General features: G+C 40.0%; 1 long non-coding RNA gene across 1 annotated transcript; it reads left to right on the top strand.

Annotated features, from left to right (window-relative positions):
* The first annotated feature begins 1,454 nt into the window (after positions 1-1,454).
* Positions 1,455-5,913, top strand: LOC142601554 (uncharacterized). Its single transcript, XR_012835073.1, has 3 exons — positions 1,455-2,199; positions 2,531-2,713; positions 4,151-5,913. It is a non-coding gene; the product is annotated as an uncharacterized LOC142601554 (long non-coding RNA).
* The last annotated feature ends 606 nt before the right edge of the window (positions 5,914-6,519 follow it).

Genomic DNA, 6,519 nt, shown 5'->3' with positions numbered 1-6,519 from the left:
CCCTGATCCCAGGTATATCATGTAAATATGGGTTAGTTCCCTTGCTATGGATTTGCTCCATGGGTTGTATGGATTTGCCCCATCAGCATAAGTGAGACAGTATATTCGCAAGAACTTTTTTGTTCATAAATTCATTTCCATTTCCATTGTCGGTCATCAAGATGAAATGTTATAACTCTGGAATCAGCCTGTCACTTATATAATTTGAAAACCTCCTGACTATAGAGCTTGCAAGCATACTACTCCTACACACATGCACTCCTAGTCAAATTAACCTTCAAGTCAACGAGTATCTATTTTTTATATTATTTTCAGCATCTCATCTCTCCACAGTGTGCACTGGATAACATCATAGCTGATATGGTGCTAAATTCTTTGAGGCACAAGAAATGAAGTAAAAAGGGCTACAGACTAACTAACTACTGTCCTGAATACAGAAAGCCCAAGTCCAAAGATAAAAAGACTTTATCGAGTGGTGAAATGCCAGCAGAAAGTAAGAACAGAGAAACTCAGGGAAGACATAAAAAACATTATTTCCCACCTTGACAGCAGCACTAAAAGTGGGCTAGTAAGGAAATTAAAGCACTGGAGGCCACTATAATACATTATAAACAGATCAATACCATAAAATGTCACATGTATCTTCTTTCCAACATTTTCAATAACTAAACACTGACCTTTATAAAGAGGTACAGAGCTGTGAGAAATAATCTGATTCATTTTGGCTAATGCTATAAACCTAAAAGCATCAAAGAGAAAAGTCAAACCAAGAGATATTACTTACATTTGAAATGAGCTAAAGGCTTTCCTTTACTAAAAATGCTCTCTTTTCAGAAAAGTATCACAGACTCCTATAATCTACACTGGACATTTCAAATTTTCAATACTATCGCTAATTTGAGAAAAGAAAAAAAACCCAAACAGAAAAAAATCTGTCTCAAAAATTGCTGTTCCAGCAGTATCAAAGCATTTTATGAAAGTCTAGTGGTCTGATGAAAATTTCACATGCACGCTTCCTCACATCCAGGTTCAAATTTTGACCGGAACATGTGCCAGTCCTTAGACTAACCAGGAATGTTCCTGTGAAATTCAAATTATTTTTTTGTATCAGGCAGAGGACTGGTTTGAGACTGTCTCACTTCTCAGCTGACTGGCCTACCCATCTCTGAGTCACACTGAGCTGGAGCTCTCCCCTCTTCCTCCATGACCTCCAAAGGGAGTCTCTCCCAAAATTTCAAAACCTCAGATTTTTTCCATGATCAAATTGTCATTTTCTAAGCAACCCCACTGCTACTGTAAGTCATAGGCTTGAGTACCATAACTAAACTGCTAGATTAAATATTTCTCTGGTGTTTCCATTAGTTTGATGTAAAAATATTTAAGAAAGACTGAAAAAAATGCTAACGACAGCAGGGAACAATAGGATGGGATCAGTGGTGCTAAATGTTAATTTCCTTACTGACAGGATTATGAATCACAGTGCGCAAGTGAGAAGGAGAAATAAGAAGTACCTTTTTTGTTTTCATCTGATTGGAATGGTTGACTTATAAACTCATGCAGCTCTTTAAGAAAAGCATGTCTTGAAATAGCTGGTGTATTTAAAGGATTTCTAAAAGGATTTGGAAAACTAATTTTAATCAGGCACATTCCAGCTACGTTATGGGTTCTGATTTATGTTTGCTTAGGGAGGAGGGTTATGTATACTTATTTTGAATCTATCATTCATGTATTAGCTGTCTATGTCATGAACAGCATCTGAGGGAAGAGCTGATCCCGGGTCTGGAGAAGACATACAAAGCTAGATATCCATCTGTGCAGAAATCTGATTGTTGGGATTTATAGTCATGGCATCTTTCCTTACTAAATGTTTTCTCTGAGGCTGTAACTCCATATGTTATTGTACGGGACAGCGAGAGAAAACCTTTTAAGTACCAAAATCAATGTAGAGCAACTGTGAAGAATAGCAGCAATTATAGCAAAAGCTGTAGTTGGATAAAGCCAGACTATTCTTCTATGCATTCACACATAACCCAAGACTGAAATCCAGCTCAATTATTTCTAGGTTTACAGAAAAAAGTAGAGGGAATGTCTTTAAAAAAAGACTACATTTTGCTTTCTGTTGTAATACTTTGAATTGTTTTATTTTTCTTCAGAGATGGACACTGCCTACCCACGAGGCAATGCTATATGCTGGAGACGGTAATATCTGATGTTATAGCTTACATAAAAGGGAAATGTTCTCTCTCTCCATTCCTCTTTTAGTTAGCCAGGACAGGCACATATTTTATGGGTATCAAGCACGAATACCGAAAGCACGATAGAGGCAGTGGCTTCTGAATTTCAATAGAAAATTTTTCCAGTCAGGAAAACCAGCTCCCAGCAGCACTCTGAAAGAGCTGTAGTAAGAAAGACCCAGCATTATCTTAAGACTCAATATGTTCCTTTCAGTGGGAAAATGGAAAGCCATCATTTTACATGAAATTCCCTAAATAGCCTTGCTGATGATTTTTTGACTGTATTTTTTTTAAAGTGGAATTTCAGTTCTACATGCCAAAGGAGATGGGCTGCTGATTAAACTTGTTTGATCACACACCAGCAGACTGAAGACCTCCCACTGCCTGCTCTAACTGCTCCCTCACTTTCTCAAATGCACGTCTTGACTATTTTGACTTCATCTGTAGCCTTGTGTAATAAAAACCAAGTCATTTGTCTGGTATGCATTTATATCACTACGATACCAGTCCTGTTTTCACAAATTGATTTTCAGTGTGTCACTTCCACGTATGTTACCATATCGCACTTTCCAAAGCTACCCCAAAATATTTATGATGAGATGCTCATACTAATGCAGACCTGAAACTACATTCCTAACATAAAGCTGCTTTTCAATACATATTCCATGGAACAATTTTCTTCGAAAACAGTAACACAGCGATGTTTTTGGCTGGTACTTTACTAATGCTACACACAACATCTGTCCAAAAGAAAAATTCATGTCAGAATAATTAACAATACATGTCGCGACTCATTAGGATCAGCCCATGAAACTATTGCTGCTGGCAACACAAGTGACACACACAAATCAGCCAGTGGCAAAGACGTGTCACTCCCTCTAATCACAGGAGGGGGGGAAACATGAGATCTCTGCTGATCACAAGTACTTTCTCAATTTAAATTTAATACTCATGTTGATTAAAAGGTTTTTCACTTTAATTTTACTTAATCAGATAGAAAGACTTGGTACCATGCGTATGAGGCAGTATCTATGACTCACAGTAAACTGCTCCTTAACAGAATGAATGCAGAATACAGTTCTCACACAAAAAGGGAGGAAATTATGTTTGTAACTACACCATTCCTTGAAAAACAGCAAGGTTCATAATAAACTACATAATGAAATAGTATCATACCTTTTTATCAGACATAATAAAAGTAGCATGAACATGTGATACCTTTTTATTAAATGACCAGAGTATTACTGAAGGCAGACAAAAACTATCCCTTTCTTGACAAGACAAATTAAGGTAGAAATAAAAAACTAAAGGTAACTTCTTCCAAAATTTCAGAATATTATGTGCAAGAAGGCATGATTATAGCTTGATTATAGTTTATATCTATGCACAGTTCTCAGGATTGTATGAACAGTCAGCTCACCATCTAACTGGTTATTCAGCCTCACAGCAATCATGCTTGTACAACTGCAAGAGAGATGTTGAATATTGGCACACATAGTTTTGTTGCAAAAATATTACCATCGGTTTCTTGCGGTAGAGGACTGAGGTCATGTCTACAGCAGAAAGTTCTTCTGCCAGGACTTTGGCCTGATTACAGCTCGTACACATTGCACTGGAAGGACAGATACGTACTTGCTGAGCTGCCTTTCCTAGTGCCAAGTGTCCTCCTCTCAAAGTCCATTTTGGCAAAAGATATGGTAATATACACTTTCTATTGAGCCTAGCAACTCTCTAGAGCACAGTTCCTCAGGGACATCTTGAAGTGTGTTGTGGAATACCAACAAGGAGCTCAGGTTCGAATTCTCGTAATTCCCTTTCTTCCAGCCCGCTACGTTTTCCCCATTCTTTGATATTCACATTTCTGGTTTAGATTTTTCATGACGCCTTTTCATCTTTCTGTTCAATCTCTCAACCAGAAATAGGGCCCCAGAGAGACAAGCAGCATACCAGAGCCTGCTCACAGGCAAAAACTCCCCGCAGACTCTACTCCCAAGGCAGCCAGTGGAGCTGTGGTAGACACCAAGTGGAGTGGCTCATGATGGCAGTGCATGAAAAGGGCAAGACGTCCTAGACATCTGATGATCAGCACTGCACAGCACAGCAGACGGAAGCAAGCGTTAAAGAATGTGCCACGTTATAATGCTGTACAAATCCAGGAACATCATCAGTCACGCCAAATTTCACAAAGGTTGAAATGTCCTCTGGCACAGAGACGCTGGTGACAGCAGATGGAGATTGTTCATTTGCCAACCCTCGGCCCAGATGCTGATTCACTGGGGGTGACAAGGGCCAGGGAGTTTACGGTGCATCTGATCCCTCCCTTAGCACTGTTACATGGGCTTACTCTGCTCTGGCATAGCACAATACCTGCACAGCCTTCCTCTTTTTTCTTCTCCAAAATTTGGCTCTGTCTGGCCAAGAGAGATTAATGAGGTTGGGGCTGGAAAGCCCAGCACGGGAACAGATAGTCAGGTGTGCCAGGACTCCGGCAACAGGAACAACAGGCAGATTTGAAATAATGGGACGCCTGAAGTTTGGAAGAGGCAAAAATATGGTGCATAACCCAGTTTGACTCACCACATTGTGTCTCTGAGTACGTGGGAACAGAGGAACAGCTACACTGGCTCACAAAAAGCCTGACTAGCCTCCTAGCTCTCTGACAGTGGCCAGCGACAGACGCTGAGAGAAAAGAGGAGACCACGCATGTGGTGGCACTTCTCCAGAACACCCTCCCAGCCTCAGGGCTTCCTAGGTCAGAGGTTTTCACGTTGTATTTCGTAGCCTTTGATGAAATCCTTTTCCAGTAACTTGTGTTGTTGCTTTTTGAAACCCTGTAAAATTTTAGTATCTACAACAAGCTGTGGTAAGCAGCTCTACAATCTTTGGGAAGTTGCCTATGGAACTACATTAATGAGTTTGCTTTGAACAGGTAGCTAATTTAATCTGATGCTTATTATATTTTATACTGAAGGAGACAGCAAGAAATTGCTCACTATTTACTGTTTCATGGCCACGTGGGACCTCATAGTCTTCTATGATAGCACCCAGACTTAGGCAAAGCGGATGCTTCATGAACAGCATTCACTAGGTGGGGAAGGTATGTGATGCTGCAGCCTTATAAATACAAAATCTTTTCCAACAAAACCAATAGGAATACAATGTTGGGACGTACATTTGTGGATTTAAAGAGCCAGTGCTGACCTTAGGTGGCCATTTGCTCATTTGCTTCCTTGGTTTATAATGACTAGCAATAGAGAACCGTTTGCCTTTTTTCTGAACAGGGACAACAAAGCTGTTGAACGTGTACCAAACAGACTGAAAAATCCTGGCAGTGACTCACGGCTAGCCTGAACTGAAATGAGTTGCTACTGCATGTTATGTTTTCCACAATATTTGTGGAGCGAAAACTAGCTGGATGGAGGAGTGAAGTGTAAGGACTGCTGGTTTGGAATAACCTGGCACAATCAGAAGAGCTCAACAAGGCTGTAAAGATCCCTTTAACAGTCAGGATTGCACGGTGTGCCGCTTTTGTCTAGTTGTTTGCATAGTTGGCTTGGCTTTGGATTTTTCATAACTTGTAAATGCCTGTTATAAATAGGGTAGAGGGAATGTTAGAGCCTGTAAATATGTATAAATAGGAATGTCATACTTATTAGCTAGATCATGATTTGAAAACAAATTTATAGAAAATTGTGATAAACTGTGCAAATAGTGATATACTTCAGAGCTTCTGAACTTGAACATTAATACTTTTTTTTTTAAACTTAGTCACACTAAGGTGTGCATGAAGTGTTTTCTGACACATCCTGTATTTTTCCCCACAGGCCAGTGTGTGTTTCCTTCTAGTTCTTTGTCTTATCCATGGAAGTCCTGTTACACGCTTCATAGACCTCCCGCAGCTTTCACTGTATTTGTCTTGTACTTTCTGCTTTTCTTCAGCCATGTTGTGCATTAACCCTTCGTGCTTCTCCTTGGACTCAAGCATGCTCAGCCGTTGTATCATGCACTCCCACCCATCCCTACTATTACACTTGGCAAGCACCAGGGATGTAAGCTGCCCTGCTTTTTCCAATTTTCTTTTCCTAATCAAGGTCAATTAGCAGGGCGCTCTGACTTTGAAAAAGGCAAATATGCACATTGAATAAAATGACAAGTGAGGAAAAATAAAAGCACCTTGGTGAAAATTTGAAAAGGGTTAGATTTTCTTCAGGGCTGTTGTTGTGGTTTAACTCCAGCCAGCAACTAAACACAACACAGCTGCTCACTCACTCCTCACCCCCCAGCA

The sequence above is a fragment of the Balearica regulorum genome, chromosome 4 (assembly GCF_011004875.1).
Source record: "Balearica regulorum gibbericeps isolate bBalReg1 chromosome 4, bBalReg1.pri, whole genome shotgun sequence".
Taxonomy (NCBI): domain Eukaryota; kingdom Metazoa; phylum Chordata; class Aves; order Gruiformes; family Gruidae; genus Balearica; species Balearica regulorum.
This window is presented reverse-complemented; position numbering and strand designations above follow the sequence as displayed.